The following is a 27,984-nucleotide window of genomic DNA, read 5'->3' on the forward strand; positions in this document are numbered from 1 at the left end:
ACCAAAACAGTGTGGTGCTAGTACTAAAACAAACACATAGATAAATGGAACAGATTAGAGAACCCAGAAATAAAAGCTGCATACCTATAACCATCTAACCTTCAACAAAGTTGACAAAAATAAGCAATGGGGAAAGCACTCCCTATTCAATAAATGGTGCTGGGATAGTTGGCTAGCCATATGGATAAGAATAAAATCAGACCCCTACATTTCACCATATACAAAAATTAACTCAAGGTGGATTAAATATTTAAATGTAATACCTCAAACTATGAGAATCTTCAGTGAAAACCCAGACAATACCATTCTTGACATTGGCCTTGGGAAAGAATTTGTGACCAAGTCCTCAAAAACAATTGCAACAAGAACAAAAATTGACAAATGGAAACTAATTCATTTGATATTTACTTTTTAAAACTTGGGAGAGTTGAGACAGCTAACTTTGGCAGCATTCTCAACTTTTTTATGAAGTTTTTTTGTCTTCATCAAGAAAGTTTTATTAAAACATTTCTGGAAACGAGTAGCACAATGCCTCCTGTGGTTCAATGCACTCTAGTCATCTATTCTGTGATTCTGCATCCAGAAATCTGATTTAGGCTCCATCTTCCACGACGCTTATAGTTCATGCAACCGTGTATCTGTGATCACTGCTTTAAGCACAGTGACACTATAGGTTTTTGAAACTTTTTTCCCCAGATTCGGGGAAATTGTCTATTATGAATTCAGAAATCAGTATCTCTCTCCTTAAATGGAAATGAAGATGTCTGTGAATCTTTCATTAGAAGTAGGCTTTCTCTTCAAGCATTGCTATAGCCAAAACTTGTCAGCTGATGAGATAGAAAATGGTTAGGAGAAAGAAGAGGCAAAATGATAAAGCCAAATGGTTGACATCTGCCTAAAGAGACCAAGTATTGATGGCTTAGGAAGGATGACAAAGGAAGAATGAGAGAATAGATATGAAAGAGCTTCCTGATCATCTGAAGAGGATGCAACCAAAATGGCAGAGAATAGTTATTTAGTGAGAATATGCAGGAGGGAGATGAAAACTTTGTAGTGTTATCCTGGAATCTTCTTGTAATGATACAGTACTGTTTGGAGCAGAATTCAGGCCAATGCAAGTTCATCATGCATCAAAACGGAATGGAGAGGAAGACAATGATAAGAATATATAGAGCACAGTATAGAATTGTAGTTATAAATCTATTCCTAGAGTCACTAGTTCTGCTATTTTCTTGCTATGTGTCCTTAAGCAAGTTACTTCTGAGAGGTTTCCTCACTGAATATTGAGAATAGTAATAGTTTATATCCCACAGGGTTATTATGCTGAAAGAGGACAAAATGCATGTAAATCACTCAGCATGTGGATTGGAATTTAGTAATTGTGTGACATGTATTAAGCACTGTAATTAATATGTTTGAGGATCTAGCTTGCCCACAATTCTAGCAGTAGTAGTAACTCCTATTATCCAGTTTTGAGAATTAAATTTAAAAAGTACTCTCAGTTTTCAGATGAAGAAACTGAAGGTTTAGAGAAATTAAGCAGTTGGTCTAACTGTAAAGTCCGGTGTGTATGTTTTCTCACCATATCCACGTGGTATCAAATATAAACCAAGTCCCTGATGTAACTTTTAAAACTATAGTTCTGTTTATTTTATGGATAACATCATCTCATCAATTTAGGTGAGAAATATTAAGATAAAGAGCGATGCAGAAGGATGCTATGAGGGTTAGATTGATTGATTGATCGTCCTACCTACCTACCTACCTACTTACCTACCTATTTTAATAGGACAGTGTCCATGTGTTATAAAATACCAAACTGACTGCAAGATAAAGCCCTACAAACCTTTTCTTGGTGAAGCTTTTGACATTCAGTTCTTATTAAATTGTCATTACCCTGAATACAAGAAGAAATTAAAAAAGATCTAAGGAGGTGATCTATTTCAGCTTTGCATTTAGACAGATACCCATCTAAGACACTGTAAAAAGTTGATTTTCTATATATGTGAACTTGTGTAACAACAAAAAAAATCACTTAGAATTATAATTGTTGTTTCTGGTCGCTTTAAGAGGTACAAAGTCACAAGAGACTTAACAATGAAAACATATTAGATAAACTCCAAAAACAAAAAATTCAAAAAACTGTCGGACCAGGATGCAGATAAAACTACATGAAATAAATTCTAAAACAAGGTGAACCCTTTCTGGAGAGAGAAGGGTTACTTTTCTCCTTGGGAGCATGGCAGGAAGCACCATGAAATCAATAAATTTGTTAGGGAGATTCAAATACTCTTGTTCAATCTCTGAACAAGAGATTGAAAATGTGTGCAGTTGGGTGGTGTCCCTGCATTTGTCAAATTGGTAGTTTCCCTGCAAACAACCTTTTCTCTCCTTTATAAACAAGGAGTGTTCTTAATCTTCATCTCAAAGAAGTTTGTCATATAAGGTAAATAATATAGAAATAAACCATAATACCTTGGCATCTCTCTCTGTTTAATCGGACCAGAAAACTTTACCCTAAAATTGGACTACGATTCAGTCAATTGTCTCTTCCCCATAGTGACTCTCTTAGACTTTTCTCTGCATTGACATTTGCTGAATCTGCAAATGGATGTTGATTAGTGGCTTTCCTTTATATGGCAGTAACTTTGATGAGGTATCTTGCCACAAATGGCTTTCTAATACTTATCTAAGTATGAATTTTCTAAGACTCTACTACACTTTCTACTACTAATAGGATATGTAATAGGAAAATAAGATGATCATAAAAGTTGATGATGAATAGTTTTTGAGAAAATAATGAAGTTATTTTTAGTTAATATTAAGCTTCTGCATCAGTGTATCAGTGATTTATTTCATTTAAAGCCACAGATTTGGGAGTGGAGTCTTCAAAATACAGGTCCCATTTTATAACAAAATTTCATTGCTAGCAAATGAGCGTTAATGGATAATTGATGTAGGTAATGTTTAATGGTTAGTCACAAATTATTTTTTTTTTTCATAAGCTTTGCTATTTGCCTGTTCTAGAGACCAGTCCAATGAAAAGCTATTATTTGACATCATCTGCTTTTTCGCCCAGCATAGGCCCTGGGTAAATTGAAGTCTGCTTATCACTGCAGTTGCTAGAGGGTATTGATATTCCTGCTTTTGTGAAGACTCTCTTTTCACAGGCTGCTTTTTATTTGTGCCTTCTGAGACTATAAATCCTTTCCAGTGTGAAATGGCCTGGGTTTGCAAGCAAGAAGATAAGAGTGGTATCCGATTGTACCATCACCTGTTAATGCCTGTTATGCTTGGCTAAGCTTCCAATTATATGATTCTATTCAATATTGTGATGAGGGACCTGAAATGACATGGTGTTAGTGATCTCACCTACTTCAAGAAATTCTAATCTTTGAATAAATAACAAAAGGAATCTTTTGATAACATTTAGGCACTGAAGTCTCTGATTTTTGAAGGAGAAGATAGTGGACTTTTGAAAAACTCCAAACCTCAATTATATGCCCTGAATCGTTAAGAACTTAACTTTCATGTATAAAAGTGAGATTTTTAATCTTCCAAGCTTTCATGAAATTGAGGCCAAGAACTGGGTTCTGATTCATGAAATGAAAGTTCAAACACTCTTTCAATAAATGCAATAAAGTCGTATAATGAAATAGTTTAATGGCTTTACATTTTTTCTCTTCTCCTTTACATGGCATTTCTTAGCTGGAGACTGGCTGCTCTATTTTCAGGCAGCATGTATTTGAGAAGCCATGTGAAGCAGGGAGTTAGCTTGTAGATTCTGGGGCCAGGTATCCTGGACTCAAATTTTGTTTCTGCCACTACATAGCTGTGTAACTTGGAATCAACTCTTCCTCTCTAAATATGTGTGTCTTTATCTGCAAAAGAGGAATAAAGAAAATTTTTGTGAGGGTTAAATGAGTTAATATCAGTAAGTCTTAAGACAGAACCTGCCACAAAGGGCATTATACATGTGGATATTATTAAGTAGTCACTAGTAATAGTTTCGTGCTGTAACTATGTGTAATGAACATCTGAAACTGAGTTTGTACAGCATCCTTTCCTCCAGCTATTGCTAACAAGTTTTAAAAATTTCCTTTGAGGTACAACTCTCTTCTTCTCTGAGTCTTGGTGAGACTGTCAGTCGAGCCTCCCTGTAATCCCCCAACCAAATCTGAAATCTCCTGATTCTTTCCCAGGAATTTGAATCTTGGGTAGGTAGGGTGACACAGAAATAGTCAGAGTTGATACCTATCAAGGGTAGTGCTCCAAAGTGCCTATTTTGTTTTTCCTGCTATTTATATTCCCCCAATTATCCTGTCTCCCTCCTATTCTTCTAATTAAGACTACTCATTTCTTCCTCCTCCTCCAAAGTAATTCCCATAGAGACAGTTTAAGGAACATCTTTTGTTTTTGGAGTGTGTCTCCAGGTAAATAAAATCTTATTTACCTGAGTGGTTGTTCCAGCCACAAAAAAATATTTTTTTATTGTTATATTTTAAAAGACCGTTTAGTACCTTAGGCATATTTTGGAGCCCTTTATATAATATATAGGCACAATAGAAAACTGTCTGGCTTGTTTCTAGAATACAAACCGAAACCCTAACATATTTACATTCATTAAAGTCTCATTTCCCCCCTCTCCTTTGACTGAAATCATTTCATTTTTCAGTCTTTCACTCTTAATGTTTTTCTAGCTTGAGTTCAATAGGCATTAGGATACAAATATTGTTTTCTAAATAACTGTAAGGAGAAGGGAATGAAGACAGTTATGAGTGAACATTTTGACTACATTTTGTTATGTATGACAACCTTACTGAAGAGAGAAAACAGTCTTTGATAGCTTTACATATACGTGTATATGTGGGATTTACGTAATATTTAGAATATAAGGCACTTGGCTAAGTTTTCTGTGTACTTTTTGGGTGCTAAGCACTATGTGAGGTTGAATGATACAAATGTGAATGATACAATCCCTGGTAAGAAAAAGTTTTTAATCTTCGATGAGAGGTATGTATCTTGTATGTTGCCAGATACACTAGCCTTTAGGTTAAAAAAAATTGAAAATTTCACTTTTTTTAAGTTTTATATTGTTTTTGAGGTAACACTAGTGATAGATGCGGGAGGCAGATGAAGGAGGGTCCCCAGAGAATCTCCAACTCTCCCCACAAGTGTTTACATCAGATGCTTTTGTGCAGACGAGGGAACCTGCCCAGGGTCTTGTCTGCACATGCCTGCAATGGACGAGGGGCCCACCTGGCAGACTAGGGGCTCACCTGCACACTAGGAGAATGGGGAAGAGCCTGGCCTCTTCAGTTCTTGTGTGGTGGCCTGGTATTCAGTCTGCGAGGTGAGAGCCTATTAGCAGTACCCCTTTTTTCACGGAGAGCAGTCAGTCTCCAGATAAGAGATGCTGTCTAAAGGAGAAGAGAAAAAACATAAAGCCATTTTACAAAGGAGCTTATTAACAGTGCTCCTTTTTTTCTGCTTTCCTTACCTTTCAATGTGTCCATGTGCCTAATCTTTCCTGGTTGTTAACAATAACCCATATTCAACTGAACTAAGGAGCAAAAAGTTATTCATCACTAACACATAATAAATGTATATATTTATGTGGTACAGTATGATGCTTTGATACATTTGATGTTGGATTCACAATGGCTATCAGACCTTATTAGTCTAATGCTAGACATCAATTTCTCTTCCTTTCCTTAAAAATTTATTTTTTCTCGTAGATGCATTCAATTGGGTCCATCACATAAGCTATTAATATTAACATATTAATATTATATCTTAATATATCTCTCTCCTCCTTGATCTTTAACATTAATTCATGCAGGATTTGATTTATCCAAGTTGTTTATCTTCAGATTATAATAGCTATTTGAGATAAGTCCTGTCTGTGGAAGATGTTGTCTAAAATACTCCTAAAGGAGGACTCAGCAACATCTGTGCCTTTATCCAGAACTTTCTTCTCACCTCTCTGTACCTCGCTTCTTCCTGTGCCTACTGCAGTGCTGTGGTTAGCAGGGACCCATCCCCTTGGCAGATGGTAGTGCTCACTTGAGTCGTGAGAAAATGGTAGTGTGAAATCAAAAGGTGCTGGTAGAACCAAGAGGCTCTTGCTGGGAGGCTGCAGAAGAAACCATCAAATGATAAAAAATAATAATAAGTACAAAAGATGCCTTAGCTATAGCTGGCCTTTATGAAGAAATAGTGAGAGACATTGTGTTAGACTTTTACATTTTTCTACAGTGTTTCTAGGTTTTGATATCTCTGTGATATAATTACTAATGAAGAAAGCTGGAAATTTTTGATTTAATTCATAATAGTGAATCCTAGCACTAGCTGATATCTTATTTTGAAGCAATGGTTTCAAACATTGAAACATAACAAATATTAGTGCAATCTCTCAAGTAAAGGTAGTTTTCTCCATGTTTTCCACATTTGAAAACCAGAGGAGAGATGCAGGTGCCTGTGGTTCCAAGGTATCCTCAGTGCTATCTGAAATAGCTCAAACAACATGCTATCTAGCTTTCAGAATCTCCTCTTTGTTTTCTTCACTGCATTAAAATAATGCTTGTCTCAGAGAGTTGAGTTCTACTCAAAAATAGATGTACAACTTTAGCTGCTCATTTATCACCTAGAAACTGTGAACCAATTCTGCTCTTTGCCCCACATACTAAAAGACTGCTATTTTACTCTTTAGAGGAAGATGAATGTGTTGGCAGACTACTCATTACTGCCATTAGAAAATAGGTATTCAAGCTAAAAATAATGAGGAAGGTGAAATGTGTGCAAATTTCAAATGAGATTGGACAAAGCCCTCCAGACAGTGCTAAAGGGAACAATACAGTATTGTCACTAGGGCTGGATCAGGTGACCTCTCTGTAATGGGCCCTTTCTTCCCCTGCACTCACTTTTGATATCCTATTATGATGCAAATCGGCTGGGCAAATGAGCTCCAAATAAATCTAGATTTTAAAAGTATTCTATAACCACTTTTAATCTGGCAATTTAAAAGTATAACCTCCAGATACATTTCACCATCAATCTCCATTATAGATCTTATAATTACTTAAAAAAGAAAGGGAGTCTTTTCGGCATATTTTTCTTTATCTCATGATTTCATAACATTATGCCTATTTTGGAAGTCTAAATTGTAGTTTGCATGTTTTCCTAATTAAAAATATATTGCCTTTTATTCTGTTCCTGCTGAGAAATAAAAGAACTCTTTCCAAAAAATAGTTGTTTACCCGTGGATAGACCTGATACCCATTATCCTAAGCAAATTAACACAGGAACAGAAAAACAAATGCCACATATTCTCACTTAAAAATGAGAGTTAAACATTGGTACTCATGGACATAAAGATAACAACCGTAGACACTGGGGACTACTAGAAGGGGTAGACAGGGAGGAGGGTAACGGTTGAAAAACTAACTCTTGTGTACTATGCTCAGTACCTGGGTGACAGGATGATTCGTATTCTGAACTTCAGCATCGTGCAATATACCCAGTGAGCAAACTTAAACATGGACCCTGAATCTAAAAGAAAAGTTGAAAAACAGAACAAAATTTATGCATAATATCAGAGGCTCACATTCTTATAGTTACACTTTCTCTTTACTTGGAAAATAACATGGTCGATTCAAGTAACTGAAAAGTAAGTTTAGAATCTTTGAATGATTTGGAGATTTTGCTTCTTTATCATTGTTATTAATTTCCTAGTCAGTGGAATCATTTGGCTGCTTCTCTCAAATATCAACAATCCTTTCATCTAACTCCCTTAGATGAAATCTGAAAGTGTTATTTAGGTATTAGTCATACTCGCTCATGTATAACCCCTGTTATTGACAAGAGAGCCAAACTCGTGACTTTGAAAAGGGATCAGGCAGGATTTGGCCTTAAGAAGTAACCAAATTGGATATTGAACTTGATTTAAATAATTAACAAAATGATGGGTAGAAGTATGTCACAGATAAATGTCTGGCAAGTAATATTCCCTTAAATGGGGAATTGTAAAAACATCACAGCTGAAATAAACGAAGTGTCACATGAACAACGAAAAATAAGTTGTTTATGGCTTGAGATGAAATGTGCAAATAATTTCCTTAGGAAATGTTAAAATAGTTTAGTGAGAGAGCAACAAACTTCCATATATATGTGTGTATGTATATGTGTGTGTGTGTGTATATATATATACACACACGGGTTTGAACCACACAGTTTCACATATATGAAGATTTTCTTCCACCTCTGACACCTCTGAGACAGCAAGACCAACCCCTCTTCTTCCTCATTTTCTTCAATCTATTCACCTTTATGGTGATTCACATCCATTTAATGAATATATTTTAACAACATTCTCTTTCTCTAGCTTCCTTTATTATAAAAATGCAGTATATATTTGTATACATACATACGACATACAAAATATGGTTAATTGACTATGTGTCAGTAAAGCCTCAACAGTAGGCTATTAAGAAAGTTTTGGGGAGTCAAAAGTTATACATTAATTTTCTAATGAATGGGAGTAGGCACCCTTAAACTCCCAGTGGTTAGAGAATCCACTGCATGTATGAAACTTCGATGCAGCCAGTTGATATACTTGCCCTAAATAATAGACATTCCTACTAAAGAAATTCTAAAATCTAGTTCTATCAGCAAATTTCATGAAGGGATAGAAAAGAACAGAGCCATGAAGCAGAAGTACTGGACTGCCTCAGTTAGACATTGGTGACTTGTCTTTGGAAGGCCCTCTGGATGGTTAAGCTTCTCATTCCCCCATCCCCTAACTTTAGTAGACTAATCTACTGGCTTTCCATATGCATTTGTCTTTTCTGGACATTTCATATACATGGAATTATAAAATATTTAGTCATTTATAACTGCTGTTTTTACATGTATTCTGGGTAAAACTGTTTTGAATATGTCAGTACCTGATTTCCTTTTATTGCTAAATAATGTGTTCTATTATATAGATAAGGCACATTTTGTTTATCCATCCACTGCTTGGTGGACATTGGATGGTTAACCCTTTTTTGCTGTTAAAAGTAATGCTGCTATGAATATTTGTGCACAGGTGTTTGTGTGAAAATACATTTTTTCCTCTTGGGTTTATATACCTAAGCATAAAATTACTGTGTTATATGGAAACTCTCTATATAATATTTTGAGAAACTGTTTAACTGTTTTCTTAAGGATTGTATCATTTTAAAATTCCACTAGCATTATATGAGGTTTTAGTTTGTTTACATCCTTGCCAACACTTATTTTTATTGTTCTTTTTAAAATTTAGCCATACTAGTGGGTATGAAAAAGTATTTTATTATGGTTTTGATTTATATTTCCCTAATGATGAATGACGCTTAGCATTTTTCATGTATTTATTGACCATCTGTATATCTTCTTTGGAAAAATGACTATTCAAATATTTTACCCATTATTAATTTATCTTTTAAATTTTGAATTGTAAGACTTAAAAATATACATTCTGAATGTAATTCCCTTAGATATATTATTATAAATATTTTTTCCCATTTCATCAGTTGATTTTTCACTCTATTGTGTCCTTTAAATACAAATTTTTTAAGCTTGCTAAAGTCCAATTGATCTATTGTTTTTATCACTTATACTCTAAAAGGCATTACCTAGCTCAGGGTCACTAAATTTACATTTTCTTCCATGTGTTTTATGGTTTTAGCTTTCATGTATAGGTCTATAATTCACTTTGTGTTGATATTAATATACGATGTGAGAACCAGGTCTTTTTTTTTTTTTTTGCACATACCTCTCCATTGGTCCTACCAGTGTTTTTTCTTATTCCCCACCACTAAATTATGTTGTACCTTGTCAAATAACAGTTTATAATAAACGTATAGTCTCTTGAACTTTTCAATTACCTTCCATTGATCAATATGCCCATCCTTATAGTAGTATTACAGTATCTTGATTAATGTAGTTTGCTAGTTTGTAGTGAGTTCTGAAATAAGAAAGTGTGAACCCACTGACTTTATTGTTTCTTTTTATTAAAGGTGTTTTGAGTTGTCTGAATCCCTTGCAATTTTATATAAATTTCAAGGTCAGCTTATTTCATGCTAGAAAAGAAGTTATGATTTTATTAATGCTTGCATTGATGCTGTAGATGATTTTGGGAGTACTGTCATCTTAACAATATTAAGTACTTTAATTTATAAATGTGGAATGTGTTGCCTTTTTAGTAGATTTTAATTTCTTTCAACAATACGCTATCGTTTTCAGTGTCGAAGGCTTGCACCTCTCTTGTTAAATTTATTCCTATTTATCTTTTATTTATAATTATATTGAAATACAATTGTGTTCTCATTGCATTTTTATAATTTTCACTAACAATTTATAGACATACAATTAACTTTCATTTATGAAAATGTTATTGCACAACCTTTCTGAATGTGTTTAATACTTCTCACAGTAATTTTTTGTGTTCTTAGATTTTTCTACATCAAATGTCATGCCGTCTGTGAAGTGAGACAATTGAATTGTTCCTTTCTGATCTGACTTACCTTGTTCTTTCCTATTCTAACCTAATGATCCAGCTAGAACCTCCAATACAATGTTGAATATAACTGGGAAGAGTGGGCATCTTGTCTTTATCCTCACTTTAGGGGGCAAATATGTAGTATTTCACCATTAAGTATGATGTTATCTGTGCATTTTTCTTAAATACCCTTAAACAGGTTGAGGAGTTTTCCTTTTATTCCTAATGTGTTGAGTGTTTTCACATGAAAATTTGTTGGCTTTTTCTGAATGATTTTTCTATGTGTATTGATAAGATACTGGAGTTGTAAGTATCTTAAGACTTTTATTCTATAGAGTATATTGGTTAATTTTAACATGGCGAGACATTCTTGAGAAAAATTTCACTTGGCCACGGTGTATAATCTATTTTATGTTAATGATTCTATTGCTAGCGTTTTGTTGAGAATTTTTATGTCTATATTCACAAGGAATGTTGGTGTGGAGTTTTCTTCTATACCTTTTTCTGGTTTTGCTATTGGAATAATACTTACCTCTTAGAATGAGTTTAGAATTTCCCTTTTTTGGAATAGTTAAGAAGGTATGCTATTGTGTGTTCTTTAAATGTTGAATAGAATTCACCAGTAAAACCATCTGGCCTGGCCATAGTTTGTGCAAAGCACTTTTTAATTACAAAATTATTTTGTATTTATTATAAGCTTATTCAGCTTTATAACTTCTTCATTCAGTTTCAGTAGTTTATATCTATTGTGGAATTGTCCATTTCATTTTGGGTTGAAAATTATTATTATTTTTTGAGATGGAGTCTTGTACTGTCGCCCAGGCTGAAGTACAATGGCGTGATCTGTGCTCACTGCAACCTCCGCCTCCTGGATTCAAACGATTCTCCTGCCTCAGTCTCCCGAGTAGCTTGGATTACAGGTGCCCGCCACCATACCTGGCTAATATTTTGTATTTTTAGCAGAGACGGGGTTTCACTATGTTGGGCAGGCTGGTCTTGAACTCCTGACCTCATGATCCACCCACCTCAGACTCCCAAAGTGCTGGGATTACAGGCATGAGCCACCATGCACAGCCTGAAGTTTTTTTTCAAGCAAGTGTTTATAGTATTATATTACAATCTAATGCATTTTTATAAGGTCGGCATTCATGTTCTGCCTTTCATCATTTCAATAATATGAGGTTTTCTCTTTATTTCTTAGAAAATCTATTACAAAACAGCTTCTTGGTATTATTTCTCTAGTGCTTTTATTCTTTATTTCATTTATTTTTCTTTGTACTCTTTTGTTAACTTTGATTTTAAGTCGAGGGATATATGTGCAAGATGTGCAGGTTTGTACATAGTAAACATAAGTCATGAAGTTGTTTCTACAGATTATTTCATCACCCGGGTATTAAGTCTAGTATCCATTAGTTGTTTTTCCTGATCCTTTCCCTCCTTCCACTCTCCACCCTCTGAAAGGCCCCAGTGTGTGTTGTTCCCCTCTATGTGTCCATGTCTTTATCACTTAGTTCCCACATATGAGAACATGTGATACTTGGTTTTCTGTTCTTGTGTTAGTTTTCAAAACATAATGGCCTGCAGCTCCATCCATGTCCCTGGAAAGCACATGATCTCATTCTTTTCATGGCTGCATACTATTCCATGGCATATATGTACCGCATATTCTTTATCCAGTCTATCACCAATGGGCATTTGGGTTGATGCTGTGTCTTTGCTATTGTGAATAGTGCTGCAATGAACATACGTGTTCATGTGTCTTCACAATGGAATGATTTATATTCCTTTGGTTATATTTCCAGTAATGGAATTACTAGGTTGAGTGGAAGTTCTGTTTTGGGGTCTTTGAGGAATTACTGCACTGTCTTCCACAATGGTTGAACTAACTGATTAGAGAAATGCAAATCAAAACCACTGTGAGATATTTTTTCACACCAGTCAGAATGGCTATTATTAAAAAGTCAAAAAATAACATACTGGTGAGGTTGTGAAGAAAGCGCAACACTTTTACATCATACTCTTTATTCTTTTCTTCTGCTTGCTTTGGCTGAGTTGCTTTTATTTTTCTAGTTTCTTTGGGTGGAAAATTTGGTGGATGGGTTGAGATCTTTCTGATCTTATAATACAGGTTTTGAGGGTCATCAATGTCCTCTAAGCGCTGCTTTTACTACATTACGTAAATTTTACTATATGATTTTATTCATATAAAATTATTTACTAGTTTACCTATGTTTTATTAGTTGACCTGTTGGTTACTTAGAATGCCGTTGTTTACTTTCCACCTATATATGATATTCCAAATTTCTTTATATTACTGATTTACACATTTATTCTATTGTGGTTGAATAACACGTTTTATACAATAATTTTAATCTTTTCCAATAATTGATTTGTCCATAATGTAACATATTTTATAGCCTGGAGAATGTTTCACAGGTACATAAGAAAGTGTGTATTCTTTGTTGGGTGGAGTGCTGCATAGATGTTTTAGATCTAGTTATCACATTTGTTTTCCAAGTTGCTATACCAAATTACCACAAACTCAGTGGCTTAAAACAACACAAATATATAACAATTTTTTAAGGTCAGAGTTTGAGTAAAATCAATGTGTTGACAATCCAGCAATGGCAAGTAGAATCCTCACATTATATCCTTCTGACCTGTTGTTGTACTACCCTCACCCAATTTTAAGGACCCTTATGATTATATGATATGGTTTGTTTCTATGTCCCCACCCAAATCTCGTGTCAAATTGTAATCCCCATTGTTGGAGGCTGAGCCTGCTGGGAGGTGCTTGGATCATGGGAGCAGGTTTCCCCTTCGGTACTGTTCTTGTGATTGAGAGTTGTCCTGAGATTTGGTTGTTCAAAAAGTATGTAACACTTGCTGCCACTCTCGACCCCGCTCCTGCCATCTAAGACATGCCTGCTTTCCCTTCACCTTCCATCATAATTGTAAGTGCCCCAAGACCTCCCCAGCCATGCTTCCTGTATAGCCTGTGGAACTGTGAGCCAATTAAACCTCTTGTCTTTATAAATTACCCAGTCTCAGTCTCAGATATTTTAATAGCAATGTGAGAACTGAGTAATACAGAAAATTGGTACCAGGAGTAGGGCGGTGCTATAAAGATACCTGAAAATGTGAAAGTGACTTTAGAGCTGGGTAATGGGAAGAGGTTGAAACAGTTTGGAGGGCTCAGAAGAAGGAAGGAAGGTAAGCAAAAATTTTGAGCTTTCTAGAGACTTGTTGAATGGTTATGACCCAAATGCTGATAGTGAGATGGACAGTGAAGTCCACTCTGAGGACGACTCAGATGAAAATGAGGAACTTACTGGTAACTGGAGTAAACATCATGCTTTCTATGTTTTAGCAAAGAGACTGGCGGCATTGTTTCTCTGTTCTAGTGATCTGTGGAACTTTGAACTTGAGAGAAATGATTTAGGGCATCTGAAGAAAGAAATTTCTAAGCAGCAAAGCACTCACTAAATGGCCTGGTAGCTTCTAGAGCTTATGCTCATATGCGTCAGCAAACTGAGTGACCTGAAACTGGAATTTATATTTAAAAGGGAAGCAGAGTGCAAATGTTTAGAAAATTTGCAGCCTGGCTATGCGGTAGGAAAAAAAAAAACTCATTTTCTGGGAAGAAATTAAAGCCAGCTGCAAAAATATGCGTAGCCAAGTACTAAAAGCCAAGAAAATGGAAACCAGGCTCTGAAGGTATTTCAGAGACCTTCACAGTAGCCTCTCTCCTCACAGGCCAACAAGCCTAGAGAGGGAAAATGGTTTCATAGGTCAGGACCGGGGCCCCACTGCCCTGCACTGCTTCAGCACACTGCTGCCTGCATCCCATCTGCTTCAGCTACAGCCATGGCTCAAAGGGGCCCAGGTACTTGAGCTGCTGCTTTAGAGGGTTAAAGCTGTAAACCTCACTGGCTTCCATTTGGATTTAAGTCTGCAGGTGTACAGGGTGTAAGAGTTGAGGCTTGGGAGCCTCTACCTAATTTTAGAAGATGTATGGAATAGCCTGGATGTCCAGGAGGAAGCCTACTGAAGGGGTGGAGCCCTCATGGAGAACCTTTTCTAGGGCAATGTGGAGGGGAAATGTGGGTTTGGAGCCCCCACAAAGAGTTCTCTCTGGAGCACTGCTTAGTGGAGCTGTGAGAATAGGGCCACCATCCTGCAGACCCCAGAATGGTAGATACACCAACAGCTTGTATCTTGCACCTGGAGAAGTCACAGGCACTTAATACCAGCCCTTGAGAACAGCTGTGGGGACTGAGCCCTGCTGTGCCACAGAAGTGGAGCTGCCTAAGGCCTTGGGAGCCTATTGCTTTCACCAGTGTACACTGCATGTGAGACATGCAATCAAAATAGATTGTTTTGGAGATTTAAAATTTAATGACTACCCTGGTGGGTTTTGGACTTGTGTGGGGTCTGTAGCCTCTTTCTTTTGGCTGATTTCTCTCTTTTGGAAAGGGAGTATTTACCCAATGCCTATACCTTCATTGTATCTTAGAAGTAATGAAATATATATATATATACACACATATTTATTTATTTATTTCACGCACTCATAGGTAAAAGGGATTAGCTTTGTCTCAGATGGCACTTGGGACTTTTGAGTTAATGCAGGAATGAGTTAAGACTTGGGGAAACTCCTGGGAAGGCATGATGATATTTTGCAATGTGAGTAGAACGTGGGATTTGGTAGGGGTCAGTGTAGAATAATATGGTTTGGGTCTGTGTCCTCGCCCAAATCTCATGTCAAATTGTAATCCCCAGTATTGGAGGTGGGGCCTGGTAGGAGATGATGGGATTTTGGGAGTGGATTTCCCCTTTGGGGCTGTCAGCCTGATAGTGTGATATTACGAGATCTGGTTGTTTAAAAAGTGTGTAGTACCTCCCCACAACACTCTTTCTCCTGCTTTGGCCATGTAAGATGTGCCTGCTTCCCCTTCACTGTCTGTCAGGATTGTAAATTTCCCAAATCCTCCCCAGCCTGTGGAACCATGAGTCAATTAAAACCCTTTTCCTTATAAATTACCCAGTGTGAGATATTTCTTTATAGCAATGTGAGAACTAACTAATACATTATATTTGGCCTATGTGTATAATCCAGGATAGCTTCTTTATCTTAAAGTAAACTGATTAGCAATCTTAATTTGATCTTCAACCATAATTCCCCTTTGTCATGTAACATAATAAAAACAGTGATTCTGGGGTTTAGCATGTGTACATCTTCAAGAATCCATTATTCTACCTACCAGACATACATTATTATTTTTATGTTCTATTTCCTTATTGATAATATGCTTCCTTTTTCTATCAATTGTTAAAAGTAGGGTATGGAAGTCTCTAATTATTATTTGTGAATTGTTTATTTCTCTCCAATCCTGACTATTGTTGACTGATAAATTTTATTGGCCTTGTTGTTGGATGCATGTATGTTTACAACGTTTATGTCTTCTGAATGTATTGACATTTTCATTACAAAATGTCTCTAATTTTCTTTAACAAATTTTTGCTGAAACACTATTTCGTCTAATATTAGCATAGCCTCTTCACTCTCTTTTGACTACGTTTTGCATGGTATACCTTTTTTAATCTTTTATTTTCACCCTATTTATGTTTTAAAAGTGTGTTCGTTGTACATAAAATATAGTTCAATTAAGGTTTTTTTCAATTTATTTTGACAGTCTCTTGATGGAGTGTTTAGTCAATTTTTATTTAATGTTATTAATAAAGTGGGTTTTACATCTGTCATCTTGCTTTTCATTTTCCATATGACTCATGCAATTTATAAATTTCCCCATTACTGCTATCTAGGTATTCTCTAGTATATTAATATCCTTTATGTATACTACATTTTTGAGTTATTTTCTTTGGGCTTCCCCAGAGAATTACAATACACATCTTATCTTCAAATTATCTAGGGTGGATTAACATCAACTTTATTTCTATATTGTTTGAAACTTTGCAAAAATACAGTATTTCCCTATCCCCTCTCATGCCATTATCATACAAATTACTTCTTTATAACACCAGCAAAAAGGTTTTATAATTATTGTTTATGCAGATGTCTTAAAAAATAGGAAAATAGAACTACAAATAAAAATGCATTTATACCAAAGCCTGGCAGAGACACAACAAAAAAAGAGAATTTTAGACCAATATCCCTGATGAACACTGGTGCAAAAATCCTCAATAAAACACTGGCAAACTGAATCCAGCAACACATCAAAAAGATCCACCATGATCAAGTGGGCTTCATCCCTGGGATGCAAGGTCGGTTCAATATACACAAATTAATAAACATTATCCAGCATATAAACAGAACCAAAGACAAAAACCACATACTTATCTCAATAGATGCAGAAAAAGTCGTTGACAAATTCAGCAGCCTTTCATGCTAAAAAATCTCAATAAATTCGGTATTGATGGAATGTATCTCAAAATAATAAGAGCTATTTATGACAAACCCACAGCCAATATCATACTGAATGGGCAAAAAATGGAATCTTTCCCCTTGAAAACTGACACAAGACAGGGATGCCCTCTCTCACCACTCCTATTCAACATAGTGTTGGAAGTTCTGGCCAGGGCAATCAGGCAAGAGAAAGAAATCAAGGGTATTCAATTAAGAAAAAAGGAAGTCAAATTGTCCCTGTTTGCAGATGACATGATGGTATATTTAGAAAACCCCATTGTCTCAGCCCAAAATCTCCTTAAAAGCTGATAAGCAACTTCAGCAAAATCTTGGGATTCAAAATTAATGTGCAAAAATCACAAGCATTCTTATACACCAGTAACAGACAAACAGAGAGCCAAATCATGAGTGAACTCCCATTCACAATTGCTTCAAAGAGAATAAAATACCTAGGAATCCAACTTACAAGGGATGTAAAGGACCTCTTCAAGGAGATCTACAAACCACTGCTCAACGAAATAAAAGAGGACACAAACAAATGGAAGAATATTCCATGCTCATGGATAGGAAGAATCAATATCGTGAAAATGGCCATACTGCCCAAGGTAATTTATAGATTCAATGCCATCCCCATTAAGCTACCAAAGACTTTCTTCACAGAACTGGAAAAAACTACTTTAAAGTTCATATGGAACCAAAAAAGAGCCCGCATTGCCAAGACAATCCTAAGCCAAAAGAACAAAGCTGGAGGCATCACGCTACCTGACTTCAAACTATACTATGAGGCTACAGTAACCAAAACAACATGGTACTGGTATCAAAACAGAGATATAGACCAATGGAACAGAACAGAGTCCTCAGAAATAATACCACACATCTGCAACCATCCGATCTTTGACAAACCTGACAAAAACAAGAAATGGGGAAAGGATTCCCTATTTAATAAATGGTGCTGGGAAAACTGGCTAGCCATAAGTAGAAAGCTGAAACTGGATCCTTTCCTTACTCCTTATATGAAAATTAATTCAAGATAGGTTAGACACTTAAATGTTAGACCTTAAACCATAAAAACCCTAGAAGAAAACCTAGGCAATGTCATTCAGGACATAGGCATGTGCAAGGACTTCATGACTAAAACACCAAAAGCAATGGCAATGAAAGCCAAAATAGACAAATGGGAACTAATTAAACTAAAGAGCTTCTGCACAGCAAAAGAAACTACTATCAGAGTGAGCAGGCAACCTACAGAATGGGAGAAAATTTTTGCAATCTACTCATCTGACAAGGGGCTAATATCCAGAACCTATAAAAACTCAAATTTACAAGAAAAACCCCATCAAAAAGTGGGCAAAGGATATGAACAGACACTTGTCAAAAGAAGACATTTATGCAGCAACAGGCACATGAAAAAATGCTCATCATCACTAGCCATCAGAGATATGCAAATCAAAACCACGATGAGATACCATCTCACACCAGTTAGAATGGCAATCATTAAAAGTCAGGAAACAACAGGTGCTGGAGAGGATGTAGAGAAATAGGAACACGTTTACAATGTTGGTGGGACTGTAAACTGGTTCAACCATTGTGGAAGACAGTGTGGCAATTCCTCAAGGATCTAGAACTAGAAATACCATTCGACCCAGCCATCCCATTACTGGGTATATACCCAAAGGATTATAAATCATGCTACTAGAAAGACACATGCACACATATTTTTATTGCGGCACTATTCACAATAGCAAAGACTTGGAACCAACCCAAATGTCCATCAATGACAGACTGGATTAAGAAAATGTGGCACATATACACCATGGAATACTATGCAGCCATAAAAAAGGATTAATTCATGTCCTTTGTAGGGACATGGATGCAGTTGGAAACCATCATTCTCAGCAGACTATTACAAGAACAGAAAACCAAACACCTCATGTTCTCAGTCATAGGTAGGAATTGAACAATGAGAACACTTGGACACTGGAAGGGGAACATCACACACCGGAGCCTGTTGTGGGGTAGAGGGATGGGGGAGGGATAGCATTAGGAGAGATACGTGATGTAAATGACTAGTTAATGGGTGCAGCACACCAACATGGCACATGTATACGTATGTAACAAATCTCCATGCTGTGCACATGTACCCTAGAACATAAAGTGTAATTTTAAAACATGCATTTATAATGTTATTTGTATTTGCCAAAGTAGTTACCTTTACAGATGCTCTTTATGTTTTTGTATGGATGTGAGTTGCTCCCACTGTTTCTTTTCTTCTTGTTGTTGTTGTTATTTCAGCCTGAAATGCTCGTTTTAATAGTTCTTATGATACAGTTTGTTAAAATACTCTTAATATTTATTTAAACATGTGTTAATTTCTTCTGCACGTTTTTAAGGATAGTTTTTCTAGAAACAGAATTTTTAATATAGTGTTTATTTTCCCAGCAGTTTGAATAAATCAACCCATTGCCCCTGGGCTCAGTGATTTCTGATGAGAAGCTAGCTGTTCATCTTATGGGAGATCACTTGTATATGATGAGTTATTTCTCTTTTGCTGATTTCAACATTTTTCCTTTGTCTTTGACTTTTGATAGTTTTATTATAATTTGTCTAAGGTGGATCTCTTTGAGTTTACCTACGTATAGTGTGTTAAAGTTCTTGAAGGTAGAGGCTAATGTTTTCTATCAAATTGTAAAATTTGTGGCCATTATTTCTTCAAATGTTTTTTCTATCTGATTATGCCTCTTTTTCTTCCAGAACTCCCAAATCCAGAATTATATTTGCTTCTTTTAAAAATAATTTTTCTTTTTTTAAAATTTTATTTTATATATGTATACATGTATAAAAATATATGTAGTAGAATAGTTGTGTATTTACAGAGAAAATACAAGGACTCTACAGGCAGTTCCCATATTATCTACAACTGCTCTTACTATTTTTTGTTTGTTTGTTTGTTTGTTTTTATTATTATACTTTAAGTTCTAGGGTACATGTGCATAACGTGCAGGTTTGTTACATATGTATACTTGTGCCATGTTGCTGTGCTGCACCCATCAACTCGCCAGCACCCAACAACTCGTCAGCACCCAACAACTCGTCATTTACATCAGGTATAACTCCCAATGCAATCCCTCCCCCTTCCCCCCTCCCCATGATAGGCCCCAGTGGGTGATGTCCCCCTTCCGGAGTCCAAGTGATCTCATTGTTCAGTTCCCACCTATGAGTGAGAACATGCGGTGTTTGGTTTTCTGTTCTTGTGATAGTTTGCTAAGAATGATGGTTTCCAGCTGCATCCATGTCCCTACAAAGGATGCAAACTCATCCTTTTTGATGGCTGCATAGTATTCCATGGTGTATATGTGCCACATTTTCTTAATCCAATCTGTCACTGATGGACATTTGGGTTGATTCCAAGTCTTTGCTATTGTGAATAGTGCCGCAATGAACATACGTGTGCATGTGTCTTTATAGCAGCATGATTTATAATCCTTTGGGTATATACCCAGTAATGGGATGGCTGGGTCATATGGTACATCTAGTTCTAGATCCTTGAGGAATCGCCATACTCTTTTCCATAATGGTTGAACTAGTTTACAATCCCACCAACAGTGTCAAAGTGTTCCTATTTCTCCACATCCTCTCCAGCACCTGTTGTTTCCTGACTTTTTAATGATCGCCATTCTAACTGGTGTGAGATGGTATCTCATTGTGGTTTTGATTTGCATTTCTCTGATGGCCAGTGATGATGAGCATTTTTTCATGTGTCTGTTGGCTGTATGAATGTCTTCTTTTGAGAAATGTCTGTTCATATCCTTTGCCCACTTTTTGATGGGGTTGTTTGTTTTTTTCTTGTAAATTTGTTTGAGTTCTTTGTAGGTTCTGGATATTAGCCCTTTGTCAGATGAGTAGATTGCAAAAATTTTCTCCCATTCTGTAGGTTGCCTGTTCACTCTGATGGTAGTTTCTTTTGCTGTGCAGAAGCTTTTTAGTTTAATTAGATCCCATTTGTCAACTTTGGCTTTTGCTGCCATTGCTTTTGGTGTTTTAGACATGAAGTCCTTGCCCATGCCTATCTCCTGAATGGTACTACCTAGGTTTTCCTCTAGGGTTTTTATGGTATTAGGTCTAACATTTAAGTCTCTAATCCATCTTGAATTAATTTTCATATAAGGAGTAAGGAAAGGATCCAGTTTCAGCTTTCTACTTATGGCTAGCCAATTTTCCCAGCACCATTTATTAAATAGGGAATCCTTTCCCCATTTCTTGTTTCTCTCAGGTTTGTCAAAGATCAGATGGCTGTAGATGTGTGGTATTATTTCTGAAGACTCTGTTCTGTTCCATTGGTCTATATCTCTGTTTTGGTACCAGTACCATGCTGTTTTGGTTACTGTAGCCTTGTAGTATAGTTTGAAGTCAGGTAGCGTGATGCCTCCAGCTTTGTTCTTTTGACTTAGGATTGACTTGGAGATGCGGGCTCTTTTTTGGTTCCATATGAACTTTAAAGCAACTTTTTCCAATTCTGTGAAGAAACTCATTGGTAGCTTGATGGGGATGGCATTGAATCTATAAATTACCTTGGGCAGTATGGCCATTTTCACGAAAATAATTCTTCCTATCCATGAGCATGGTATGTTCTTCCATTTGTTTGTGTCCTCTTTGATTTCACTGAGCAGTGGTTTGTAGTTCTCCTTGAAGAGGTCCTTTACATCCCTTGTAAGTTGGATTCCTAGGTATTTGATTCTCTTTGAAGCAATTGTGAATGGAAGTTCATTCCTGATTTGGCTCTCTGTTTGTCTGTTACTGGTTATAAGAATGCTTGTGATTTTTGCACATTAATTTTGTATCCTGAGACTTTGCTGAAGTTGCTTATCAGCTTAAGGAGATTTTGGACTGAGACAATGGGGTTTTCTAAATATACAATCATGTCATCTGCAAACAGGGACAGTTTGACTTCTTCTTTTCCTAACTGAATACCCTTGATTTCTTTCTCTTGCCTAATTGCCCTAGCCAGAACTTCCAACACTATGTTGAATAGGAGTGGTGAGAGAGGGCATCCCTGTCTTGTGCCAGTTTTCTAAGGGAATTTTTCCATTTTTTGCCCATTCAGTATGATATTGGCTGTGGGTTTGTCATAAATAGCTCTTATTATTTTGAGGTACGTTCCATCAATACCGAATTTATTGAGCATTTTTAGCATGAAGGGCTGTTCAATTTTGTCAAAAGCCTTTTCTGCATCTATTGAGATAATCATGTAGTTCTTGTCTTTGGTTCTGTTTATATTCTGGACTATGTTTATTGATTTGCGAATGTTGAACCAGCTTTGCATCCCAGGGATGAAGCCCACTTGATCATGGTGGATAAGCTTTTTGATGTGTTGCTGAATCCGGTTTGTCAGTATTTTATTGAGGATTTTTGCATCGATGTTCATCAGGGATATTGGTCTAAAATTCTCTTTATTTGTTGTGTCTCTGCCAGGCTTTGGTATCAGGATGATGTTGGCCTCATAAAATGAGTTAGGGAGGATTCCCTCTTTTTCTATTGATTGGAATAGTTTCAGAAGGAATGGTACCAGCTCCTCCTTGTACCTCTGGTAGAATTCAGCTGTGAATCCATCTGGTCCTGGACTTTTTTTGGTTGGTAGGCTATTAATTATTGCCTCAATTTCAGAGCCTGCTATTGGTCTATTCAGGGATTCAACTTCTTCCTGGTTTAGTCTTGGAAGAGTGTAAGTGTCCAGGAAATTATCCATTTCTTCTAGATTTTCCAGTTTATTTGCGTAGAGGTGTTTATAGTATTCTCTGATGGTAGTTTGTATTTCTGTGGGGTCGGTGGTGATATCCCCTTTATCATTTTTTATTGTGTCTATTTGATTCTTCTCTCTTTTCTTCTTTATTAGTCTTGCTAGCGGTCTGTCAAGTTTGTTGATCTTTTCAAAAAACCAACTCCTGGATTCATTGATTTTTTGGAGGGTTTTTTGTGTCTCTATCTCCTTCAGTTCTGCTCTGATCTTAGTTATTTCTTGCCTTCTGCTAGCTTTCGAATGTGTTTGCTCTTGCTTCTCTAGTTCTTTTAATTGTGATGTTAGAGTGTCAATTTTAGATCTTTCCTGCTTTCTCTTGTGGGCATTTAGTGCTATAAATTTCCCTCTACACACTGCTTTAAATGTGTCCCAGAGATTCTGGTATTTTGTATCTTTGTTCTCATTGGTTTCAAAGAACATCTTTATTTCTACCTTCATTTCGTTATGTACCCAGTAGTCATTCAGGAGCAGGTTGTTCAGTTTCCATGTAGTCGAGCGGTTTTGAGTTTCTTAGTCCTGAGTTCTAGTTTGATTGCACTGTGGTCTGAGAGACAGTTTGTTATAATTTCTGTTCTTGTACATTTGCTGAGGAGTGCTTTACTTCCAATTACGTGGTCAATTTAGGAGTAAGTATGATGTGGTGCTGAGAAGAATGTATATTCTGTTGATTTGGGGTGGAGAGTTCTATAGATGTCTATTAGGTCTGCTTGCTGCAGAGATGAGTTCAATTCCTGGATATCCTTGTTAATTTTCTGTCTCGTTGATCTGTCTAATGTTGACAGTGGAGTGTTGAAGTCTCCCATTATTATTGTATGGGAGTCTAAGTCTCTTTGTAAATCTCTAAGGACTTGCTTTATGAATCTGGGTGCTCCTGTATTGGGTGCATATATATTTAGGATAGTTAGCTCTTCCTGTTGAATTGATCCCTTTACCATTATGTAATGGCCTTCTTTGTCTCTTTTGATCTTTGATGGTTTAAAGTCTGTTTTATCAGAGACTAGTATTGCAACCCCTGCTTTCTTTTGTTCTCCATTTGCTTGGTAAATCTTCCTCCATCCCTTTATTTTGAGCCTATAAATAATTTTTCTTTATTGAGCTCTTCTATTTCATGGAATTTTATCCTCATATATCCTCTAATTATTTGGAAAAAGTCCTTTTATTTCTTTAAACTTATTTATAATAGGTGATTTATAGCCTTTTTAATATTAAAGTCTAAACATCTTGGCTTCCATATTCACTGTTTCTATCATGTTATTTTTTTCCTGTGTGAAAAAAATGTGTAAGCAACGCTTTCTCTTTCAGTATATGTCTTAAAATTTTATGTTGAAACTCGACATTTAAAATAATACGATATACACTAGATAATATTTTAATGTTAAAGTATTAAATTTTAATATTAAATGTATTGTATTTAAATAATATAGTATGAGAATATTGTAAATCAGAACTCTCTCCCACGCACACATACTTCAGAGTTTCATGTTGTTGCTGTTTGCTGATGTTTCTTGCTGTTGTCAATCCTTTGTTTAGTGATCTTTCTGGTCTAACCATGTAAAGTATGTATATCCTGTCATATGTGGCTGCTTAAGCCTCCACTCGATGTCCTTAATATTTATCTAACAGACAGAAAATTCCTTAATTGATGTAACCTTAGAGTTTCCCAGCCTTTGTCGAGTGGTTCTTGTTGTGCTGAGACATATCTTCAATTCTCCAGCAGTTCACAACTTTTTTTTAGCCATCACTTCTTTCATATGCAGAACTTCAAGTCAGACATATGTAAAAGATTGTGTTTTTTTTAGTTTCTTCAAAACATATGCATATACTAGCAGATATATGTGGCCCACAAGATTCCAAGGAATATGTTGGAGCTTTTTTTTTTTTTTTTTTTTTTTTTTGAGACGGAGTCTCGCTCTGTCGCCCAGGCTGGGGTGCAGTGGCCTGATCTCAGCTTACTGCGAGCTCCGCCTCCTGGGTTTACGCCATTCTCCTGCCTTAGCCTCCCGAGTAGCCGGGACTAGAGGCGCCCGCCACCTCGCCCTGCTAGTTTTTTGTATTTTTTAGTAGAGACGGTGTTTCACCGTGTTAGCCAGGATGGTCTCGATCTCCTGACCTCGTGATCCGCCCATCTCGGCCTCCCAAAGTGCTGGGATTACAGGCTTGAGCCACCGCGCCCGGCCATGTTGGAGCTTTTTAAAAACTTCCCGTAGACATCTGACTTCCAAGATACTTAGGTTTTTGGACAAACCTATTGTTTCTCCCAACTCAGGCATGTATGATGTTAAATAATTTCCTTTTTTTTTTTTTTTTTTTTTTTTTGCTGTTTTCAAATTCCTGGGTATTAAACTTTTTACACTGAGTAAATTCTTAGTAAGGGCTGAATAATGATAAATGAATGCACCTTTTACAGGTTGCTGCCAGTAACAGTCACATAGTGAAAATACTTTGGAGATGGGGCTTTTTTGAAAGTTCCCATTGTGATATACTCCCCTCAGTGACTGATAGGCAGTGTTTTTCACAACTTTCCTGGTTGTAAGGATGCTACTTTTATGGCTTCTGCAGAGCTGGAGAGAAGGGGATGGGTTTAAGGCAAGTTAGAGCACAACAAATGTAAAGTTTTTAGTTTAATTCAGCATTATGTCTTGAATAACTATTACTTATCCTTGCAAGCATTTATTCATTTCAAAATTCTGTAAAAGTTAATTTTGACAATATTCCTCAGTGTTGTCAGATTTTTAATGAGACAGTAGATTTTTCAGGGTTTCATATCCCACTACTGTAGAAATCATAACTGGACAGTGGAACTCTTAATTTTAGAATTCTAGTGTCATACTGGAATTTTGACAGGGTCATGATGTCAAAACAAAGGGAGTCAGAGATTTGTTAGTATACTTAATGAGTTGTCTGGGATTATTTGGACAATTGACCCGTCTCTAGTTCTTTTTTAGTTAAAAAGTAAAGCCTGCAAAACAGCCTTAGATCTTATTATAGTTATTCTGAATCCTCCTGTCTTTGAGGGGTTCAGGGAAATATTACCACATACAGCCCCCTGAGAAGAGATCACAGTGTCACTGGGGACAATATTGGATGAGAATCCTATAATAACTTATGGGAAAACTGCAAATTCTGACATTTCTCTCTGGGAAGTATAGGTTAACTATTCCCCTCCCATTTCTTCCTTTGGTGAATTTTGTTACACTGAATAATGTGATGGCTAATGAGCTTTTGGGATGTATAATTCTAAATTATAAAAGCATTCTGCTCTTCACTAAAAAATCATCAAGCTCCATGCTCCTGCCTTGGTAACTATACGCTAATATGCACTATTAGTTATGGTAACTGTCCCTTCCTTGTCCTTATTTATGAGTCCATGAATATCTGTTGATAACCAGGGGTTGATTTCCAGTTAATTGTTGGAATCTTATATTAACACAACACATTACATCCCAAGGTGTCACTTATTGTGGTTAAATGTTAAGGTCCACCATTTTTCACAAATCTCTTCACCTGTAAGTGAGTTGCAGCCTGGATTACAGAATGCTATATCTTTGTTTTAATCACCAGAGCTTGATTTTAATAATCACATGCTGCACTAACAAAATAAGAGAAGCAATAAAATTATTATTGAGAAAACACACGTGTTTCTGATGCAGGTTTTTAAATAACACTTCTTAAAGATCTTTACAACTTTAGTAAATGGAAGAACAAGACAGTAAAACACAATATTAAAGAGAGCATTAAAAATGTAAGTGGCTTTCTTATGCATTTAATTTGTAGTAACTTATTTAGAACTTGCTAACGGTTTGTAAATGTCATTTAGTTGCTTAACATATGTGTCCAAATTCCACAAGCAGATTGCAAAATGTATGAGAAGACTTCTCTGTGTTCTCTGTTGTTTGGATTTCTTCAAGAGGAATCAGAGTGTCATACAGGTTGAGCATTTCTAATTCAATAATCCAAAATGCTTCAAAATACAAAAGCTTTTGTGTGCCATGTGGCACTCAAAAGAAAATGCTCGTTGGAGCATTCCATATTTGTAATTTTTTGGATTAGGAATGCTCAACCAGTAGGTATAATACAAATATTCCATAATCTTAAAAAATCTGATTTCCAAAACACGCATTTCAGATAAGGGATACTCAAGCCCCTATACAGGTGCAAAACTAGTTTCTCCACAAACTAAAACTTTAAGAAAAAAATTAGATAAAAATATAAATTGTTTGCACAGATGAGATTGGTATATGTAATGAACAATTATATAATATTATTCTCTTCTATAGCCTAGATTTGAATCATCTTTAAAATATGCTAAAATGTATTATCTGGCAAAACTTTGTGGTTTAATCAATATTGGGCTTCAAATTACCAGTATGCCTGGCAATTGCTATCAATTTAAACAAGATACTTTTTATACTTTTAGGGGAACAACCAAATACAAAACAGATAAGCCTCATCTGAACCATCAGAACTATTATCTTGCCTAATTTCTTCATAGTAATAGCATTCCGTGCCCTAAAATAGCCCATAGATAGCATATCCACACTCACTCAATGAGTAATAAAGTAAAATTAAATGAAGTTTCTAGTTCATAAATTGGCTTGATAATATTGGACCCTATGAACTAGCCTCTTTGGTTAAAATAATAAATACAGTGCAATATAAATTAAAACAGGGCCTTCAATATTGAAACTCATTATATAAGACCTATTTACAGAAATAGTGATTATGGCTACTGTTGGGACAATTATAAGCCAAATTTGCTCCTTTTGAAAACTTGGAAAGGATAAATAGCACCTCACTATGTATTGCTACAATCTTAATGCTGTAGTCCCACTGATTAAGGCCCCTATACCCAATATTATTGAGATAAAAATAAAAGAGATTCCTTGCCATCAGAAACTAGTACATATTTAGCAGTCATGTTCTGTTCACTGTCTATTTCAACAGCTTCTCAGCTGCAATTTGTCTTCACCTTCAAAGGGAGACAATATGCCTTTAATCAGATACCCTGAGGCAGATAATTAAATTAATATAGGGAAATCTAAAAACATAAAATGTCCATGAAGTGAATAAAATACTTAGATCCAATTCCAGGCAACATCACTCTGGTAGGAAACATCTAGTAATTTTTCCCCTTTTTACAGATCTTTATAGGACTTCACTTCTGAAGGCCACCAAGACTCAACATCTGGTTTCAATCATTGGTCTTATAACTAACTGCGTAAAATGGTGAGGTGAGAGGTA

The 27,984-nt window shown here is 36.1% G+C and overlaps 1 long non-coding RNA gene across 1 annotated transcript in view; it reads right to left on the minus strand.

The window, feature by feature from the left end:
* Positions 1–3,646: 3,646 nt before the first annotated feature.
* Positions 3,647–27,984, minus strand: part of LOC139356051 (uncharacterized) — a 134,253-nt gene continuing 109,915 nt past the window's right edge. Inside the window, exons 4-5 of the long non-coding RNA XR_011607425.1 lie at positions 5,280–5,416; positions 3,647–3,881 (exon numbers count right to left, since the gene is read on the minus strand). This is a non-coding gene — a long non-coding RNA (uncharacterized lncRNA). The remainder of the gene's footprint in view (positions 3,882–5,279; positions 5,417–27,984) is intronic.

This window comes from Macaca nemestrina, chromosome 9, assembly GCF_043159975.1.
Source record: "Macaca nemestrina isolate mMacNem1 chromosome 9, mMacNem.hap1, whole genome shotgun sequence".
In the NCBI taxonomy this organism is placed as follows: domain Eukaryota; kingdom Metazoa; phylum Chordata; class Mammalia; order Primates; family Cercopithecidae; genus Macaca; species Macaca nemestrina.